Below are 22,068 nucleotides of genomic sequence, written 5' to 3'. Positions count from 1 at the left end.
GCCCAGGCCTCGGTGCAGCGCACTGCATACTAAGCAGGAACACGGATGCCTCCGAGAGGGAAGCAGACGGCACAGGAAAGCACCGGCCGGCCACATTGCCAGCCCGTGTATTGCAGTCCGGCCACAAACACCAGCCACTGCCTCAAACGACTCTGCACCAAACTCATCGATCTCGGACACATGGAAGCCCTGGCCTGCAGGAGTTGCCTGGATTTTGGGAGGCAAGGAGGAATTTTTGTTTTCTTTCAATGGGGAAGTCCACAAAAACAATGCTATGACCCACACAGCCAAATCATGGCTGCACTTGTCAAACCCTCCAACTCGGATCCGCAGTATTCTAGGTCAGGAGACCACTGCGGACTTCTTACATTCCCAGAGACATTAAATTTCATCCAGTTATCCTTATCCAAAGCCCATATCCTGCTTGACGGAAGCACCTCTCCAAAATTTGGTCCTGGAAGAAACTGGACTGGTGCCAGAGGGAGGCCCCTCCTGGCTGCTCCTGCAAGGCACCGGCTTCCCAAGGCACCGGCTTCCCTCAGCCCGGGCACTTGGGGCTGCAGAGCGCAGCCGCACCTTCCCGCTCTGCCTTTCGCTGCTACAGTAGAGGGTATTTTTAAATCCTCACAACAGGAACTGCGCTTTCCCATATCAGCACTGATCTGACATTACAGACCTCCCACTCGTTTAGCTTCATCGGCTAATGGGAGAAGCGGGGGGAGGAAAGAAAAGAGGGAGAAAATTGAATAGTCCTCTGAGCTCTGACAGCCGCTTTCTTACTAAGACTCCACGGAAACACACATGCACAAGCACACGCTTCTCAGACTCCAACAGCCACCACAAAAAACTGTAATTTAGGCTTTCAACGGCTCCTTCAGTGAAGCACTAAAAGTAGCCCCCTTAAAGCGGGGTTTGCTCTGCTCGCTGCCCAGCCGCCCGCTCCCTCCCCGTGCCCGTCTCAGCAGCCTCACGGGAATAACCACATTCCAACATGCACCAGAAAATGACCCGAGACCAACTCGGCTACAAGCAAGGAAGGTTTACGTAGCACGTCTGGCACCTTTATAGTGTCCAGACCACATCTCAACCTCGAACCTCAGAAGAGACAGGATCTTCCCCCCTCTCCTTTCAGGGAGGGCTCAGTGCTGAACACGCTGCCTCCTTCCTGCGGGCCGGGGCTTCCCTGACTGCAGATGAGCCCGTCCTGACAAACGCGGACAGCACATCCGAATACAGGGCCAACCCCGCCTGCAACGCACTGAAGGATCAAGTGGGAAACGGCACATAAGGGGTTACACAATAAAGCAGGAGCTGATAAATTAACTTAAAAATCACCTTCTAATGATAAATCACAGAATCACAGCATGGTTAAGGTTGGAAGGGACCTCTAGATCTAAATCTCACCATGAAGACTAGCTCACCATCATGGGCTGGGTGAAGATGCAGTTTTGTTTTCTTAAAATTTTTAACAAGGATGTAGCTATATAGCTATCCAATAAGAGTAGCTATGGTAAGTCCTCAGAATAAAATGCTTACTATTTCTATACTCACATGTTTTTCATTGTAAGAGTCCAGTCATTTGAGATTCAGCATAGGCCTGTGCTTGAAATTCAAAAGGCACGTCCTGTACTTCCTTTTCGAGAGCAGGGAATAACCAGGCATTTTTTACCAAATATGGACAACTATGCAATTTCAGCATTATTCAGCAGTAAGATTTTGATAATGAAGTTAGAAAGTATTCCTAAAGGTTTAAAAAAAATCTTGACTGCCCTCCCACAGGACTTTTATGGCCCTGTAGAAGGAGTTAGGCCAATGTCCTCCCGAAGAGCGGGTGGACAGAACAGGTTTCTCGCAGTTTATGTTAAAACACCAAATTGTTGCTCTTGCAATGACCCATCGTCTTGCACAGCAATACTGATGAGATCGAAACTCAGGCATCAGTGAATGCATTTTCTGAATAAAATATATCTATAAAGACCTGTTCAAGTTGAAATTTTTATCACTCAAGTCTTCACTGCAGAGCCAGTTTATGCATCTTGAGGTTATCCCCACTTAGATACTGAGTACGTAGACAAAAATTCTTAGCAAGAGTTTTGTCCATAAACCTTTATGAGCAATAACACTGCTGTGGAGAACACAACTGAGCCACCTGCCCACGATCTACAAAGCAGAGAAAGAAATTCACTCGAATGAGAAACCACTTTTCAATTCCTGCTTTTATAATCCCCAAACTCCTGAAGAAAATAGGTCAGTGCGATATTCACACCTTCACTAGTATAATCACATCCTTTATAGTAGAAGACAGCTTCTAATTTTCTTTGATTCCAACCCTACTAAAACCACAGCAAGTTCTTTTAAAAGCACAGCAATCTTGTGCATCAACAGAAGCGAGCACGAGCCGGAGCAGGAGCTTTCACAGTGCTCCTTAGTGGACCCTAAGATATTCGTCTCTTGAAACAGAGGCTGTAATCTGAAAAGCTCGTCGTGCAGCAGCAGTAGCAGCTCAGCAGTCCCCAGGTCTGGGCCCAGTCCTGCATCACCTCCCCCAGACACGTCAGCACAGCCTCATGCAGCGCATTGGATGTGATCCCAGTTAGAAGTAAATACAAGAGGGGTTAAAAAAAGGGAGGGAAAAAAAAAAGGAGAAAAAAAAAAGGAACACTCCCCCTCACACACAGAAAACGACTAAGAAAAACATGCAGTTTCTCTTAACCCGAAGCAGTCTCCTGCTCTGATTTACTGTGCAGCTGCTAGTGACAGAGCAGGTTTGGAAAAAGCCGGCGGAGATGGGCAGGGACTGGATCAAGACTGGGCTGCCTCTGGGAGAAACAGTCCAGCTCCACACTGAGCCAATTACCGGCTACTGTGAAGTATTTACCAACCTCAACAAAAGATTTTAATGGAGTATTTAGATCGATTTTCTTTTGCAAAATAATCTTCCACCCAGGGACTACGGTTATATTTCAATAGCAGCTGAAAACGCCTGCTGCAGCCTCCCTTCTCCGGAGCGAGCAGCCCCTGGAGAAAGCACCTGTGCGACCCGGCTGCCCCCGCGCTGCAAACTCTGCAGAGGTGAAATCCTTTGCTACCTGCTCAGAAAGAGAGGCTTCTCCCAAGCAAAGCAATCTAGTGCAGCAAGAATTTCTAACCATGCCTCCCATCCAACTAAGTGCCACGTGCTTCCTCACCTTTCCTGACAGCTTTACTGAAAAGGGAGATGGAAGATTTCAGGATTTTACGACTCACCCAGGCTAAGTTGCTTCAAGCAGCACAGCTACATCTGACAAAGATCTATTAGAGAGGATGGCCCCTCTTTGAGGAGATACCTTTGCGGATTTGTCTCCTCTCCGAGGCAGAGCAAAGGGCCCATCTCTGCCTCCCTGTTGGTCTGGGACTCAGGCTGCTCGCAGCAAGGAGACGAGGCAGGACCTGTAATCCCACCACAACCAGGGGAGAGCACGGTACCTTCTTCAAACTTCTCCAAACACTCCCCAATGTATTTCAGCAAAAGTTCCCAAGCGAAGCATTCAGTCTGAATTAGAGAATCCGTCAGCACAGCCAGCAGGGACGAGGACAGCGGTGCTGGACACGCAGACAGCCCTGAGATGATAATTCCTGGACAACTGAGAAGCCCCCAGGTGTTCAAGGCAGTAAGGCAGGACTAATTTACCCGAAGACCTTTTTCCAGATAGCTTTAATAAGTATGCTGCGAAAGCCACTGTTAATTAGGATCTCTCCCCCCAAGGAGCCTACAAATTAAAGGTCACCATACAAAAATAAATAACTGTGGAACACGGAGGATATTTGATAAAATACACAACGTGAACTATTTTCGTTCTCAGTCTTTAGTGATTCGGGGATCAGGTTTCAGCAATAAATGCTAGGTTCATTCAGAAGACTTAGTTGTTCCTGACCAAAGCTTCAACATTTCTATAGACTAGCTTATTGATCAAAATAAGAAAACGCATCTCAGGCAACTTGCTCTGTTTTGTTTTGAAATGATGAGATCTTAATCTTCACTTGCAACATACTTTTTATTCCTGTAACACAAACAAGTTCAATCTTTAATATCAACTTCTAACACCCTCTTTGCACAATCTGTTTCTTCAGCATCCAGCACCCAAAGCTCACAAGTGGCATGAAAAGTATCTCCTCTTAAAAAACACTAAGCTCCATTCAAAATTGTCAAAATTGTCATTCAAAAGTTTGTCTAAAAAGCACACAAGGAAAAGAAAACAAGCTGCGTTATACAGCTTCTCTACTCTGTGCTACCGACTTCATCATTTCCATAAGCCCCGGTGAGAAATTATTGGTCTGTCAATCTCTTCTCTCCTACACTCTGGATTTTGGAAGAATGCATTGAAATAGCTGTTTTACTAATTCTGCCCAAGGTACCAACTCAGTAGCATATGCCACCCAGCCCAGGAGAATTTCTCTCATTTCAATCTGCAAAATGCGACTAAAAAGCTAGTCTAAATTTAGTGCAGACCAACCCAAAAGGAACACACGCTTCGAGGGCATGGGAGAGGTCTGTTATCCATACAGCTGTGACCCACATATTTCACCTACTCCAATCACAGGTGCCACGAGGTGTGCAATAAAAGTACTGAAATATGGATATACACAGGGGCTACTATCTCTTGGTCTGACTACCAGAAACTCCATTAAGGTCATAAATACAGTGATAGCTGACAAGAAGTTCAACAGAGGGATACGTGTTCTCCCAGGCTCCCAGTAGGAGAAAATGCTCTTAACAACTACCTGTGGGATTACGAAAATAGGCTACTTAAGTATCTGGGGCTATTAGTGATATTGCAGTGCCTGGCAGAGGGCTTGCGTGCTTCCTTCCCAGGAAGCTGCACATTCCCCTCCTGTTTGCACGCTCTGCCTTGGCAAGAGTTCCTTGCTCTACCTGCGAGAGAGCTGCTCTATCAAAGGGTTTAGTACTGAATTCAAAGTTTTTCCTCTTTCTTTCACCACTGGCACGACATTGACAAAAAGTTCTCTTTTCATACCAAAAGTCCATTGCATAAACTTACTGGGTTCACAGGGAGGCTTGAGGGGGGTCTATAAGACCCAGGAGCACAAAGTGCATCCAGTAAACCCAGAACTGCAAATATTTTATGTTTCTGAGACAGATATATATAGAGAAAAAATATATATATATACACACACATACACACCCCTGGACYAGCACACAGTCCTTCCTAAAATTAAACAACTACAAAAAAAAGAAGTGCAGCTTAGTGAAACTACAAGACTCCGTATTAATTAAAGGCAATTATAATGTATATGTAAAGGGCACAGCATTCGGAGTGTTAAATCACCTTTAATTATATTTTCGGGATTTATAACATTGACATTTGAATTCCTAACGCTCCGCTGCTATGCCGCCTCAAATATAATACGTAAACAGGCCCATTCTTAACCACCTCGCAGGCTTGCAAAACAGAGCCGTGTTTGAACACATTTGTCTCCCTCCTCGCACCCCTTCGGCTCCGGGGCAGGGCACAATGTATATTTCTGCAGCCATAACCGGTCACCAAAGAAACAGCCCGGGTGCCAGAGGCAGGATTTGGGCTGGCGGCGCGGGGCGAGGAAGGGGGTCACAATGTCCCCATTGTGGCCCCGGCCGCCGGACAGCGCCGCGAGGCGCTCGTGCGCTGCATCCGCAATGAAGGCCCGGGAAAGCAACCCAAAGGGAGCCTTTGTTCCCCTTTAACTTTTGTTCCTGGTACTAATGGCCTTCTAAAACCGTCTGGGCATTAATCTTGGGCAGCAACAAGAGAAATGACCAGAGATGCCTGGCTGGATTTTCATCCCTTGAAACAACTCCAAAAAAGAAACTATATAGTGGAAAAAAAAACTTTTTATAAATATATATATATAAATATCTTTTCTCTTTAATCAATTCTCTTGAAGTTGTCAATTCTATATTTATTACCAAGCCTTGGAAAGCAACGTTTGCAGCGTGGTTAATGTGCAGCCCTGCAGCAGATCTCAAATTCCTTCCTCAAAAGGGGGAGAGAAAAAAAAGAAGTTTACATACCAGAGGCCTTTTCTAGTGGAGTCAGCTAACAGCGTTCACACGGCCAGGAAGAAATACCCCCTCCGCCTTGTAATTTTGTGGCTTCAAACTTCTTACAAAGAGCTACGGTTTCTTTCCAGCTAGCCTGATGCTCTGMGGCAGGAGCATCCAGAGGCAGGATTGGTTTTCACATCTTTTCCCCTCTTTAGCAAGGCCTTTTTCCGCCCGCGCGTTAAGTCGGCTCTTTATCAGGTTTCCCCGCTGCAGCTAACAAAGCTGCAATTCAGGAGGCTCCCCTGCTTGGCTGCTCTATCTAGAAGGTGTTACAATATTCTCTTGGCAAGTCACGGTTCAAATGCTGCAGCTGCTAAACATATAGACACGTAGACAGACACACGTATTATCAGAACTATTGACATTGACTCAATAGTGACAAATGGATGCTGGATGTGTTTGAAAACATTCCTGCCTCATCTAGGTCCRCTTCTGCCCAACACAGAAGAGCGGGGTTTCCAGAATTAGAAAATTCAACTCTGGAGAAGTAAAAAATATAAGTCATAACATTTGAAACCAGGAGACTAAGAGGAAGCTGGTGACTGTTGTGATCTGCATTACCCCCAGAAAACTAAGAACCAAAAAAGTAGGTCCTGAAGGACTTCAGACATGACTGGTCTGTCATTCCTCCTTCCCATGTTTCTGCAGCAGGATACACGTTGAAGGCACATGATCTAACTCGCAGAGAAGGCAGAAAGCAATGCCTATCTAGGACCCCGATACYGGGTTTGCATAAAGCACAGGGCAAAACACCTGACGAGCCAGGATTCCTTCGCTTTTCCCTTGATCATCCGAAAAAGGTGCCAAGCAGGACGGTGCCTCCACAGATCGGATAACAAGCCATTACCTCACCAGCACGAGCAACACTAAGAGGTTTGATCTGGCATCATCAGAACTGCAGCGGAGAAAGCGGCCCCACAATGTCAGCTAATAATATAACAGCCGGTGCTTTTCCTTTCCTTAGGAGAAGGTGTATCACTTAACACCAGCACTCACTGAAGGGCTTTCATTTGTATCTGCCATCGCTAAGCACCTCACCATCTGCAAGCGGGATGGTTTTATTGTTTTCAGATACACAGAAGCACCTATTCCTTAATTACCCTTTAAACCAGGAGCAGAGGTCGTGTACACACGCGCAGGGGCGGCGAGCCCGGCGCTGCGCGTCCCGTAAACACCTCCTGTAACTTGGGCAATTACCAGCAGACCTTTAGACCCACACATCTCCCGGCCCCCTGCGTATTGGGAAAAATATCATTAAAACTGATTAAAACTGCTACTCCAGTCAAAACCGCTTATCTAATGGCTAAAGAAAGTGAGGACCTGCAATTCTCTTCAAAACAAATGATAAAAATCAACTKTTACTTCAGAGTCTTAATCTTGGAAGGGAAATTTCTCTCTAATCAGAGACTACTAAATTTACTCTCCCTTCTATTAACACAATGTTTTTGCATAACCACAGAATTGTTTCAAAAAAATATTTTTACGGTCTACAAACACAACAGTTGTATGTGTTCAGATATGCTGAATTAGATGAAATTCTTTAATAAGAAAAAAATGTAAGTAAAGTTTTACAATTAACATCTGCTTTATCTTCTTTTCTGCCAAGATGACATTTAAGCTATATGCATATATCAGAGTGCTTTATCACACAGTGCCATTTTCCCTGGAGCGTTCGTGTCTCACTTCAATAAAATATCAGCACACAAGGGCTAGAAACAGGCTTTACCTGCAGCACAGACAACTCCCAGGCTATCCATTTGTAAAAGCATTAGAAAAGCAGCAAGAACAATATTGACAGATGGCCTCTCCCACACTTTCCCTGCAAAAGACTTGGCTCTGGCACCACCTTCCCCACAAATTAGTCTTTGGGGAGTTGATAGATAATGATCCACTTCGGTCTTTCAGATCTCAAAAACATTACGTTAGGGGTATTTCAGCTTTTTTTTTTTTTTTTTTGCAGTAATTTAGACTCCAAATAACGCTTTCTGGGAAAGACGAAACTTGGCCATCGGTGCAATTAATTTCTTGCTCTGGAACTACAATATTTCAGGGTTCTTAACTCAGTTTCTTCTATGTACAGAGTGCAATTTTCAGAATTCTGAGGCTCCACGATAGCAAGTGAAATCCATGACCGACATCTGTCCAGAACTAGCACTTGGGCTGTTTGGCCACTGAAGCTTTGGCAAGCCAGTTACCACTTTTAACAGCCTCCTCTTTTATTGTAAGCTGCTTTGGTGTTACAAGTCACTTTTGCATTCTCTCTATCATAGGTAACAGGCAGCACCTTTGGGTCTTCTCGCAAGGAAGCCACTCTGCCATGAGCACTATAGCGTAAAGCACATAAGCAAAGCAACAAAGCACCAACTCCAGGCGACAGGACAGTGTCCATCCTCCTTCCATTCCCAGGAAGGAGCCARGAAGGACCGTGGGGACCAGCTCCCAACTCCCACCTCATCCACAAGCCGCAGTTTTAACCTTGGGACTGCTTTTAAATCAAGGGCTACCAAGCCACCCTACCRAGCACTCTCCATCTTGGCCATCAGCATCCTCAGAGGCCCAAGGTGCATCAGTCCTGTTGTCATTACAAGGTGTGTTTAATTACCCTGACCCATTAGCAACCAGGGAAGGGCTGCAAGGCACCTGCTCTTCAAAGGCAAGAGGCAGCACAGAACATTTCAGCAATTAGAGACTGCGAAGCATTCCACCATCTGCAAAGTGATYGGAATGAAACAACTTTGAAAAAGCTTATTTACCAACCAAGCCACACATACAGGCACCCACACTGACTACCACCGTGGTATCTCCTGTAGCTGTGGTCTGCTCATACAGAGTGAACACAAAGAAATCTGGCCAGATAAGAGCGTTCATGGGTGGAAGGCATGGCCCATACAGGCATGAAAGCAAAGTCACCCAGCAGCTAGTTAGCTTTATTGCTCCTGTAAACACTAACACTCGGAACAAGTAAATCCCCCAACTGCTCACGCTGTACAAATACAAGAGACCAATTTCATGTTGCAATGGAAATAAATGTCTTAAGGACCCAGCAGAAACGGAGCCATACACAGAAGGTGGGCACAAGCAAACGCACCTGTAAGACACCCAAGGCCTCCAGCAGACCGGCGCCTTGCAGATCAATTAGGCCACTCTCTAACAGGCGCAGCTGCGAACGTCTGCTCTGGTGCCAGGAAGCAGCAGAGGGCTTGGAAGCGGCRCCACATCCCTGCGACACTCGTGCCAGCCATGGCGAGCGCCAGCAGAGCGGGCGCCCTCGCACCGGGCCCCGCGGCGCCCGCGGGTTTGCTGGAAAAAACTGCAGGCAACCCTGTTCCAGAGGACTCCAGCTCTGGCTTTTGTTCCGGCGGCGGCTCCGACCCGCGCACCACGACAGCGGCCGTTCCGCGAGGAGGGCACAGGCTCCCTGCCAGCCAGGAGGGGACCGGGGACCCTCCCTCCTCCTCCTCCTGTCCAAGAGGGCAAAGGCGGCTGGTCACGGGCAGCCGTGGCACCCAGCAGGCGCTGGGCAAGCGGGTGCCACGGGCCAGCGCCGCGAGATGGGGGAGAGCTCACGAAGCGCCCAGAGCATGAGGGGTTTCTGCCATCAAAATGTGGAAAACAGCCATTCAGAAAGTCTCTCCTCGATCCAAACAGCTATCAAGGTTTTCCCTTTTTACATCACTTTGTCTTGCTCTGCTTTGATTCAGCTGTTTAAAGGGACATTGAAACCACAGAACTTAGCGCTACCCAGCAAGAATTTAGCAGATCCTCTGTGCTTCAGAAGAGGCAGCCAAACTACAAAAGTTGCTCATTTTCTACAGCCACTGCTATTCTTGTAACCACCTGCCACAGCCACCAACGTGCATTAATTTAATCCACAGGTCCCTGAGCCACAGGATGAAGACCCTACCTTAACCCCACCCTGCTCCTGCAGTGACAAGAGAAGCTGCGAAGGAGCAATGAAAAGGGCTCGTTTCTTTACCTGAAAGCAGCCATAATTAGGAAATGATGGATGTCACCAGTAAAAGTGAGTGATGTTTTTCAAGAACTCTCTCATCTGTAACTGCACTGTTTTCAGATAAAATAACCCTTTCTGTCAGAGTGTCAGGAACGTCTGCAGCCAATCAGTCAGTCTCTTTTCCAGCAAAAAATGACGTACTTGTCATAACATCTACAGCACGTTTCATCAGCCCTTCCTCCTTGCATACCTCATTGGTTAGAYTCCGATTCCAACAGTACCAATAAAGTGTACTATTCAGGTAAACAGATGAACTGAAGCTTCTAAAAAAAAAATAGCTATATTACCTAAGGAACAGAACTTCAGGTGAACACCACAGCATAAAATAGATACACACCATCTGGAGATAATGGCTATGAAGTAAGGCTCAGGAGAAAGCCCCTGCGCATCAACTCTGCGCACAGGCTGGCAAGGAAGCACCACTACAAGCAGCGCCTTGAAGGAAAAGCCAGAGAGTTAAGTGGGTTCATCACCACACTTTCACACTGCTGCAACTTCAGCTACAACAGTTTAACCAATGCTAACCTGGAAGGAAAGAAGATATATGGACACATCACAACTAATGCAGGTTAAACAGATGGTCCGAAGTCTCCAGCRCCCTGTGCAACGCCTGGAAAGTTGGTGTCCCTGGCAGGCAGGAGAGGCCAGACCCCTGCGCAGCGACACAGCCATCGTGGGAAATAACTTCAGCAGTGGCACCTCTGAGCAAGGTGGCCTTGTCAGCTTAATGGAATATGTAGGGAAAAAAAAAAAAAAAGACATCAGCATGATTAAAAAATGGGGACAGATGAACAAGACAGACCATTAGTCTTTGYGAATGCTTGATGTGGTCATCTGTCAAGGGGCCCAGCTATGTTTTTAAGTGATTAAATCAGACCTTGACAGAAACTTTAGTGTCAATTTCTCGACATTCTAACCCAGAAAAACCTTTCAAGAAAAACAACCGCACTGAATTGTTGATAAAGTTCAKGATTGCAGCTACCTCTCCGCATGCCAAAGCTCCCTACCTTTGGAAGCCACCTTACAAAATTTCACAGAACTAAAAATAGAGGTAAGGTTTTGGTTATATAAGAGCCATTCCTGATCTTTAAACGGAGCCAATGCATATTAATCTTTAACCACTGCACGTTAGAGATTACATGGCCCCGTATCCATTAAAGCTCAGAGCTATTAGTTTTGCAAAACATTAAGAAGAAATTGATGCTGAAGTCACTCATCACATGTTTTCTGTTTATTATGATGGAAAATAAGCTTCTCTGATTAGGTACATCTTTATTACACTACAAGGCTACAGTCTCCTTTGAACATTCAATCATGCCATTTGCTCATCAACCACGTGCTCGATGCAAAGGTTTCTTGACGGCTCAGAAGTTAAACACGTCCAAAAACAACTAAATGCTTTTAGCAAAACAAACTGCTGAAGTACTGAAGAAATCTAAACATTTGATTAATAGTGTTTTGTCTTGAAGCTTGATGAAGAAAACAAGCTTCTTCATGTCATTAGCAGACACTACTCAAATGGAAACAATCTCAGTAATTAAAATACCTGCCCTTTTRAATCCCTGATTAACATCAACTACAGGAGCACTGCCACTGGCTTATGCCTGAGACTTGAACAAATCAAGAATTTCACCCTCTGAAGAAAAGAACCAAATATGTTTACAGATTCACAGAGCAAGACAGGTGGGRAGAAGCCTCTGCACATCTCCAGTCCAACCCTCTGTTCAATGCAGAGCTAACAAGTTAGCTGGGATTGTACAGAGCCTTTTCCTGTGGATTTCTGAATACCTCCATGGATGGTGACCTCACTTCTAAGGCCCTTGTTCAAGCACTTGTCCTCTCTCGCTGTGGAAATTTTCTGCTTATATCTGACTGGAATGTCCCTTGCTACACTCGTGAGCATCGCCTCTTTGCTCTACTCAGTGATGCTCCAGGAGCCCAGCAACCTCCTCCCTCTGCAGCCGGAGGAAAGAGTGGAGCTAGATCCTCCCGTAGGCCCTCGCTTCTCCTGGTTAAGGAAGATCAGCTCCCTCAGYCCCTACCTGCTCTTCTCCTCCTCCAGGCTCCTGGCCAGCCAGGTAGCTCTTCTCTGCATTCGTTCACATTTTCAATGACTAACTCAGAGTCTCAAACTCCTGCTCTCAGCAGGGGCAGAGCCACCAGCTCTCGCCTGAAGCAGCTCTGCTGTGAAACCCAAGAGGATTTCTCAGCCACCCCGTGGCCAAGCCAAACAGCAGCTCAAGTCTCTTCTTCCACAGACTAATCACAGTCAATCCCCCAGTAGCCTCCACGTGCTACATCTTCCAAATCCCAGGCACTTCCCGCAGATATCTTCCGTATTCCCCCTCAAGGGCAGGGCTTGCAAGGGGACATGGCTTCCCAGCCAGGATCCGAGCAGCATTGAATAGAGCAGCATCATTACCTCACATGTAATTACAGTCCCGTTAGCATATTCCTGATTAAGTTTATCCTTTTGGCAATTGCATCACACCCTTGGCTTGTATACAGGTATCCACTACATGGCCCCAAGTGCTCTTTTGGAGTTGTGCAACCTAGCCATGTACTATTTAATATTTCTTTCTTTCAGCTCATTATGCTGTATGTTGCAGATCTCAAAATGCTTTTTCAATTTGTCAGATTTAATTCCAAACTATGTTTCAAAACGTTTGCAGCCTTCTTGCAAATTTGTAAGTATTCCCTTGCCCGCATCAGCAAGGAGAACTGCAAATAGAGCTCAGCCCAAGACAAACATGGGCGCACGCAGATGATTCCCTGTTCCATCCCCCACTTCCCTGATTTCACATTAAGTTATGGTAGCTGCTCTTCAAATAAGGTCTTTAAGCAGTTATTTGTGTACCTTGTAATTAAATATGTATATTTCCCTATTCTACAGGAACGCCACAAGGGSKTATGTCAAAAGTCTTACTGAAGTCAAGATATATCACAGCTACTGCTACCTCTTGTGCCTTATCTTATTAACCTCCAGATTCCTAGAAACTGWTTAATAATTTGGTTCAATTCTCAACACATCACAGTTGGACTAACTACTCTATAATCCTCTGGATCTTCCTTTCCAAACGGCAGGTACTGCACTTGCCCTTTCAGTCCTCCAGGACCTCTCCTGCTCCTCACAATTTCTAAAAGATAATTGTAAATGGTTCAAAGGTAGCGCGGCTAGTTGCTGATGTACCCTAGAGCAAATTTCAACAGGCTCTGACTATTTGAATACACCTATCTTATCTGCCTGTTTTCATCTATTCTTTTCCTACTCTGCACTTTACGCCTATCGCCTTGTTTAAATTAATTTTAATTAATGTGAAGACACACTCGAGCAAAAGAATAACTACATGAAATCCATTTAGTATTTTAAATTTATAGCACAAAACTCCAGACTGTTATTTTTCTAGCATGACTGCTTTCTTAGAGGAAAAAGACATTAAAAAAATGTCTTTTCAGCTGCCAGAGCTGCTAAAGGCTGTCTATGGCTTGTATATGGCTCATACTAACCTTCAGCTGAGATTTCTAGAGGGAAAACATTAAGAAATGTCAATAGCTCCTTTTTTTGCAGGGAAAGATTTAAAAAGAAAATTAACTGCACTTTAAAAGGGACACCTTCAATTGCTAAACCAGTCTGTTTTGGTTTGATAAATCAAGAAAGAAAACGCCAGACAAAACTTCCCCAGTAGATAAAGTATTTGATAATCAAATTCACCATTTCCTGCAGCAGGCCCTTAGTTATCTAGCAGCAATCATCGTTGGAGGTAGGGTACCAAATTAGACTGACCACTGGTCCAAACGAGCACAGCAAGTCCCACTTCTCTCTGAACACCAAGGTATCTTGAAGCACATTAAAATTTTAATGCATCCACCTGTTATAGCTGTAATTTACCTTTCATCAGCTGAAAATTACCATCCTTCTAGCTGAGACATGGCAGCTCATTACAGAAGCAGGGCTGGTTTGCTTCTATGCAAAGCAGAACAGCCAACCTTAGATGATCTTCGRCGATTTCTATGTTGTTTTTCAGCAAAACAAACTCGCCACGGCTGCATGCTCTGCTACAGATCCCAGCTGAAGCCCAGTAACCTCCTCCACTGCTCCGCTTCCATCCTCAGAGGCGCCAGGCTCTGCCCTGCGATGCCCTGGGCAGGGGACCCTGCGCTAATGGACACTCTGGCTGTCGTTCTCAAAAGCAGTTAACAAATTGCAATGCCTCAATTCCTACTGTATCCAACCTGAAATCCTTTAAAAGGTCCAATTTTTGAGAAATGATCAATGTTCCTTTTTTTTTTTTGCACTTTTTTTAAATCCAGTATCTGATTTGCCTKAGGTTTCTATCTAGAAAACGTTTTTGTAAGAATGCAGCCCTAGTACCAGTTTAAAATCATTTTTWAAAAATCATATTTTCTATTGCTAGCTCTGTCAAAGATGCAACAAATCCATACATTCTTCCATTTATACAAAACACAGTACTTTACTCTTGAATATGGATCTGTATTTTCTTCTGTGGGGATAAAACAAAAACCAGTCTCATCATAAAATACTATAATCTGCTTTCACTGAAATCTTTTCCACTGGACATAATAATACAGCTTGGTTTCCAACACTGTTAGGCCAAAAACAAAACAAAAACCCAAACCAAACCCCACCAATCCACGTATATTTGCATTTGCTCCCAATGCAAGCATCACTATCAGTAATCCCTTTCATGCTGCTTGCCTCCGCAGAAAAACTAATCATAATTAGCAGACTACTTGAAATTATCCTTGAACTAATAATGAATTAAAAGCGAATAGAAAGCATCATCAGGGGAAAAAAAGCCAGACTTAAAAAAAAAAAAAAGGTAATTTCCTATGCTGCTGCTCCTAGTTTTCCTACTGCAAAAATCAGGATCTATTTTAGTCAGAGTAGTTTGCTATCACGTAGTTGTTCAGCAGGACAAACATAGTAATTTTGGGCATCTTTACAAACACTCGTTTTGCCCAGGACTGTGCAACCGGAGGCACGTTCATGCAGCAGGGAGGGCAGCACCTGGAAAAGCCACAGCCCGAGTCTCAGCTTGGGCATGAGCTCGTTGCTGCTCTCAGCAGCACGTAGCTAACTCGGGGTGCTGCCACGGCAGCCCATGGGCACCAGAAACCCCATGTATATTCATACCTTCCTCTCTTTTTTAAATTTTAATGTGTAAACCCATTCAGCCCTGCTTCAAACAGAAGCCTAACCAATACTGGATGGTTTCAACCAAGCCTATGCTGATACTAGATAGAACGAAACCAAGTTAATTAGACTCAAATGTATCCTCAAAGGAGATCTCGGCACCAAAACTTCTTATGCACATTACTTATGTAGCTTGTATTTTTAATGAGTTCAGCACTTGTGTCGGGTTTAAAACACACACACACACGGTGTGGCAGCTATTCAAACCCATTGCACCAGAGTGCGAGCAAGTGCTGACTAGGTGGGACGACAAACTCACGCTGCCAGTTATGGTGATGCTGCCTTTATTGCCTCACCTGCAGAGAGCTCACGTAATTAAAGAGGTAAAGTGACAACACAAAAGCCACCTACCAATATGCTGATTATATAATAGAAAAGGAAATGAAAAAAGACCAGAGGGCTAATACTTAATGTTCAACTCTGCAAACGTGGTTAAATATTGTCACATCGYCAGCTTCTACTGATACTGCTTTTCCTAAATACTCTTTTGAAACGGTATATCCATGCAGAGCAGCTAAAACATACAGCTTCAAAGCAGAAATGAATTTTACTAGTCCAAATTTGTAGTCAGGAACCCCACCCTTCCCTCTCCACACGCATTCTCCAACACATCCTATGTGAAACTAGGTAAATCGCCCACAGTCCTGCCCTTTGGGCACCAATATATTAAAGTACTCCAGTCATTTGAGAGATAAAAGGACTTGTAAAGACTCCGTGTCAATTCTCATATTCCAAGTCCAAAAACCCATATACAGCTATACGGAAGGAATGCCGAGCTATGTCAGCGGGTTCAGCTGATAACCTTTGGAGGTTGTCATTTAACATAGAGCTGGAAAATATTGCTGACCAAATTAAAGTGAAAAGTAATGGGTAATTCATTGTTTTGTGTTAAGCATTAGCACGTTGCAGCCAATTCGGTGTAACACACATTCAAATCTCTCTGAATTGCATAAGCTTTGTGCCAGTGTGTTGTACAAATACATAACCTATATCACAGAGAAGCCTTTAAATGAGAACATGTTATCACAACACATTTTCCCAAATGCAAATAAGTTCAAAAATAAAGAGATTCAAAGAATAAGATGACAGTGTTATCTGATGACAACTGCGCCTCTATTTTAGTCAGAATGAAGAAAACTAACCGTGTGCAGAAGTCTGTTTTAACTGTGATTTCAAAATGCCCAACTTACAGTGGTAACATTGCACATTAAAAAAACAAAACTGCAATGACAAACATTTTTTTCTAGCAGTAACTACTTCACATGGAAAATAGCTTTCTTAAAAAAAAAAAATCTCCACTTTTCCAAGTTTAATAACTTCAGGATTGCAACATTAAAATCAAAACTTTGTAGATTTCTACATATCCCTAGAAGAGCGACCATACAACAGTTTTAGTTTAAATGAATGTCTAAAGAATGCTTCAGGATGCAATACAGTGTACAAAATCTTGAAAGCTTAATCTGAATTCTGCTAATCTAGGTTACAGTTTATCTTCAGGGGTTCTCCTGTAAAATCATTCCTTGATGCTTTAGATTCAGCCTGACATGATTGAAAAGGCATCTTTATCTTTCTTCTCCCATTCATTTGGGCAGCAAGAGGAGATTTTTATTCCGACTTCTCCTGCCCCCCAATCAGAACAGATGGACTTTAATAAAGAAATATTTTTTTAAAGAAAACCCTACAGTTAAACTATGACCTAGATCAGTGAGATTCTGCCCAATTTATGCAGTTAAAAAGAAAAATTACTTTAAAAGATGTTACTGCATGCCACTCAGACCACACTTCCAGCACATTTTGTATGGGCCAGGTCTGTCATGTTTTATTTACAGGAAACCTGAATTTACACTAAGAGCGGCAGAACGACTTTTTAGGGTCAGCCGAAAACATATATAACTTAACAAGAGAAAAGGGGGTGGGAGGGAAGATTCAAAAACCAGGAGGGTGTTGGCGAGCTCTGCTTGGCTGAACAGCAGCACGACCAGAGCCAGCAGCTCAAGTCCCGCCTAACTCCCCACTGCTCCAGCTCACCTTTGTTCTCAGGCTGAGCCCCTGACCAGGTTGGCGGTAGCCCCTAAGCTCTGTGACACACCAGGCTCTCGAAACCAGCCATCTCCACACGACCTGCTGTACCGCACACACTGCCCCCGAGCCCCATCTCCATGGGGCTTCCCAGGTGCCCCATCTAACTCCCTCCGCACCCCAGAGGCCCGGCCTAAGGGCTCAGGCCCTGGCAGCCCTTGCTCCCCGGCTGTTCTCCCCTCCCCAGGACCACACTGCTCTCCAACACATGTACACAAGGACCTACCCACCACCTAAGTGCTTCCATTTCCACTTAAGCAACAAGACCAGCTCCTGGTTTTAAAGAAGTCCTGTTCGCTTCATACATCGGCATCTTAGCTAATGAGTTTTAGCTTCCCTTCTGCTCTCCACAAACACAGGACTGAGTAATGCATCGCCTAATTGACTGCTAAGGTCACTGGCCAGCTCTTTAATCTTATTTAGTACACTTTGAGACAGTTCATGAGTCATTAGGGCTTCGTTCTTGGGGACACAGAGGCACGTAATATACATTAATAAAGAGCATAAATATCATTCTATGTGTGCATTTTACAGAGCGCAAAATTAGAAAGCTGGCATTAAATATTTCTTTGCAGTGTTATCATTTTAATAGTGTTGCTTATTTTAATAGACAATAAAAATATTTAATTGTGAGAGTCTGCTGGTGTCTTCRTAATTTGTAATGTTGCTGTAGCTTGAAAAAATATCAAGGCAGCAAAAGTCATGCTTTACATTCAAACTTTAAGGGAAAGAAAGGCTCAAGGGAGAGTTAGCTTAAAACTTCCCTACTTGAAGGGGGGGGAGGAACACAATTTCAAGCTGTTATTCATGGGAGTTGAATTTATGAGGTAAGCRATAACTCCATGTGCGCACACGTGTCAGGAACTTTGTGATAGTTTTGAAAGGGATCAGCACTGCTAATCAGGCACCAAAATCCGATTTCCAGGAGAATCTGGGAGCTCAAAGCTGAACATTTTAGCTGGYTTGAAAAGACCTTTGAAAAATGAAGTTAAACAGCAATCATCCATAAATGTGCTTGAGAAACCTTACACCTGTCTTGACACGAATCAGATCTTTGCATGGATGATGAAATTCTTGGCATTGCTTTAGGTGATTGAGATGGCATTAGCTTAGGCAGAGGAGGAATTCAACCACCACAAGCCCGGACAGGTAGGATAAAGGAGTTACTGACTCAAAAGTATGACAGCTTATCTGTTGAAAGTCTAAACACGTTAATGATTTAACATAAACAGATCTGCTGATATTTTTAGAAAGGCATTTCAACTCGCATGTAACAATGTTAAAAAAGGACATCAGTAACGCTAGTCATATTTTCCACAGGTCCTCCCAGCCCCTTGCAGACTGTTTGTACAAAAACTCGGAACAGGAGACAAGAAAACAAGCCCCAAGCCACCACCCAAAGGCAGGATGCTGGGGTTTCCAGCAGGACCATAAGCAAGTTGCCAGGATTTTGGCTGCTGGCCGGGCCAGGAACTCCTCCTGCAACCTTTTGCACACTGTGCCTCAGTTCCCAGTCTGTAAAACGTAGTAATAATATTTTCCTACCTCACAGGAACGTTCTCGGAATAAATCCATAAAAGCCTGGGAGACACAGAGACACTGCTGTGACAGAGGCCATAAAAACACCTAGGAAAAAAAAAAAAGAAGACAAACAAGTCTCATAAGTGACCAGAGTAGCAAAGAAATTCACAGATCAAGTAGAAAGAGCTAAAACTTTTCTTAGTGACATGAATTCTCCACCCTGGGAAAAAAAAAAAGTGGTTAGGTCCAGGAACATGCTCCCAGTCCAGATTTTAAAAACAGGTACAAATCGTGACCGCAAGGGACAATTTCCCTATTCCCACTTCCACAGAATCCCACCACAATAAGGCACCACCACACAACCCTACGACAAGGAAAGGGGGCTCCTTCCCACAGCCCTGGCCCCAGCCCTCTCTCACAAGTACCCTGGGCACCAAGAGCCCAGGCCACAGAGCTGCCAGCTTCCAAACCATGCRTGTTCTCCCTCAGTTTCCATATCTGATGCCGTATCTTCTCATTTTCAGCCTAACATTTATTCCGAAGTTTTTATCCACTTGTTTGCAAGCTAACATTGATCCTGCAGCTTATATAGCTTCTCTCTCTCCCCAGTGTTTGTTTCCCTGATGTATTTATAAAGAGGAATTATACCAGCTCGCTTTCAGTACTCATTTACCACCCAAATCGAGTTCTTTGTGTTCTCTCTCAGGTGGGATCTCCATTCTTAGCCTTATCTTTTTTTTTTTTTCTCTCCTCTTTTACCCCACTTTGCTTTATCCCCCACACACAGTCGCACTCGTGACTCACTCTCATCTTGTGACTATGTAAAAACCAAAACGTGGTTCTCCCGCACTTCCCATTGGTTATCTCCTCCATCCCACCCATCCTGGAGCAAAAATTTCTCTTATCAATTCCTCCTAAGCCCATGAGCCCAAACGCTAACACGACGGTATGTCCCATTTCCATTGCTCCAGGTCTCCAGTTTCTTCCACGAGGCATCTCAGCCCTCTGTAGCATTGGCCATGCCTCGCAAACCTGTTGCCCTTTGAGTACTGTGCTTCCCAGGTGACCCAGAACGTGCGTAATCTCCCCCAAAACAGACTTATGTTCAGCCTCAGTTCAGCTAGGTAACAGACGGTTCGAGCTCGATTGCATCGTTAAGTGTTCTCTAAAATGAGCCCAACGACGACCGTCCTCAAAAGGATAAATGATGCAAAATTATGCAAATGGCTGAAATGCATTACTTTGCCTTTATCATTTACAAAGTACTCCTTTTGTATACAATTTCATTACTTTTCCAAGAGCATGATAGCGCCCTGAAATGAGGGTATTTGATGGCTGCCGTGTCACACACCGACTCAGTGTTGAGGCAGAAGCAATGCCAACTCACTCCAACTCTGCGGATTTAAATACAGCTGAGACAGCCCACCAGCCTGCCACCAAAAAAGGAACATATGTACYCGGGTGCACCCGCAGACCCTGCGCCCACTCTCTTGTTCATGCTCAGCTCAGATTCTGCCTAAGCTGAGCTCACCCCACCAGCAAAAATCCATTCAGTTTTCTGGGAAGAGGGTAGTTTGCTTCTCCCAACGCAGTGACCCAGCCTGGGATCGGGACGGACGAGCCCAGGGCGGCACAAGGGGATTGGCAACCCAACCCTTCCATTGGCAGGGGGCCTGCAGATCAAACTCGGTCATATCACAAAATCTCAGCATAGGGAATGAGAAAGCGATCACCTTTGCAAGGACTCGGTTCAGCACAAAGCTGCGCTTTAATGACCTTCACAAATAAATATATTATGCAATTTTAGGTTATGCAGCATTGACTTCAATGACTCTGTAGCAGTGCTTGCTCTACTGTATTTACTTCTGGCACATATTTACAGGGTTTGCTGCAGCCCTTCAGAGCATGTTCCTGTCCTAACTCCTCAGGTCCTACCCTGTCAATACCCACTCAGAAGACAGTTCTGGATGGGTTTTTTTTTCTCTCCAACTTTGACCACGCTATCCCTCCTTCTTCATCCCCTGCTGCATGTGGTAAAATCTTTGTCCTCATACATAGGACTCCTATCTCCATCCCAGTACCTCCCACTCAGTATTAGTGAATAAATCCCGCCTCCAGTTACCCCATACCKTCGCATTCCATCCCTCGGGTCACTGTTTAGAGGGAAAGAGGAGAAAAAAGAAAAAAATAATTATGTGCCACTGGAACTTTTTTTCTCYGGTCTCTGTGGCGCTTGAGGAAAGCCCTCCTTCAAACAGGCACCCAGAGCTTTGACGCTTTCCTCTCAATGCTCTTCTTCAGTCAGATTCAGCCGAAAGCCTGGCTCTGGTTGGGGTGCTGCCCGACACCTCCGCCTCCTCGCCAGGCTGCGTCTCACCAGCTCCCGCTTCTCCCCAGATGCCCTGAAACCAGTCAGTGCCTCCTCCGAGKCAAAACCGCCTGGGTGAAGGTTTGCGGGCAGAAACAACGTTTTGATTCTGTTTTATATAACACCTTGCCTAGGCCCAAGGTTCTCAAGGACTAAATTAATAAAGACTGTAGAAATTTGCTCTCTTCCTTCCCTCATCGCTAACATGATGATCGTTTCAGTGCTCTCTCTTTCTACCTTCTTCATCAGCTAGCCTTTGTTGCAAGAATGGCAATCACATCCGAGTGGAATTCATCCAACAATAAGTGGTTTGTTAAATCCCAGGACACGTTATCTACAGAGAAGGATACTTAAGCTACTTAAATGGCAACCCTTTATTAAATGCATTAAAAATGCTTGAAATTTCTGCAAGCCAACAATTTATATTAATTTCCTCTTGTACAAGTATCAATCTCTGCTAAGTATGATATTGCTTTTTGTGCGTTTCTTTGGTATTTATTCTTTGGAAATCCTAAGCAATTTTCTGTAGCTCTAGCACTTTTAATTTCAGTCTTTCATGGTATATGCACGCTTTTTCAATAAAGACCCGCTTCCCCACACCCCAACACCTCCCCAAAAAACCCAGACTTAAGTAGGTTCTRCATTTATGCAGTAGAGAGAGTTACAGTCAACTATCCTTCATGACACCACAGTGGCCCTAGTGCAGCAAAAGGAAGGACAAAGGCCAAAAATCTTTTCTGCACCAAAAATATTAAGATGTAGACAAAGCGCAAAGAACTTTAAGACATATT

At 44.6% G+C, this 22,068-nt stretch overlaps 1 protein-coding gene across 1 annotated transcript in view; it reads right to left on the bottom strand.

The window, feature by feature from the left end:
* The window catches only part of PTPRF (protein tyrosine phosphatase, receptor type F), a 259,306-nt gene extending 240,299 nt beyond the window's left edge, over positions 1-19,007 (bottom strand). The window contains exon 1 of the mRNA XM_026033302.1: positions 18,934-19,007. The gene's annotated coding sequence lies outside the window, so the exon portion shown is untranslated. The remainder of the gene's footprint in view (positions 1-18,933) is intronic.
* Between the last annotated feature and the right edge of the window lie 3,061 nt (positions 19,008-22,068).

The sequence above is a fragment of the Nothoprocta perdicaria genome, unplaced genomic scaffold (genome assembly GCF_003342845.1).
Source record: "Nothoprocta perdicaria isolate Ctin4 unplaced genomic scaffold, notPer1 scaffold_0, whole genome shotgun sequence".
In the NCBI taxonomy this organism is placed as follows: Eukaryota; Metazoa; Chordata; class Aves; order Tinamiformes; family Tinamidae; genus Nothoprocta; species Nothoprocta perdicaria.
Note: the sequence above shows the minus strand (reverse complement) of the source record. Positions and strands in the feature narration are given on the sequence as shown.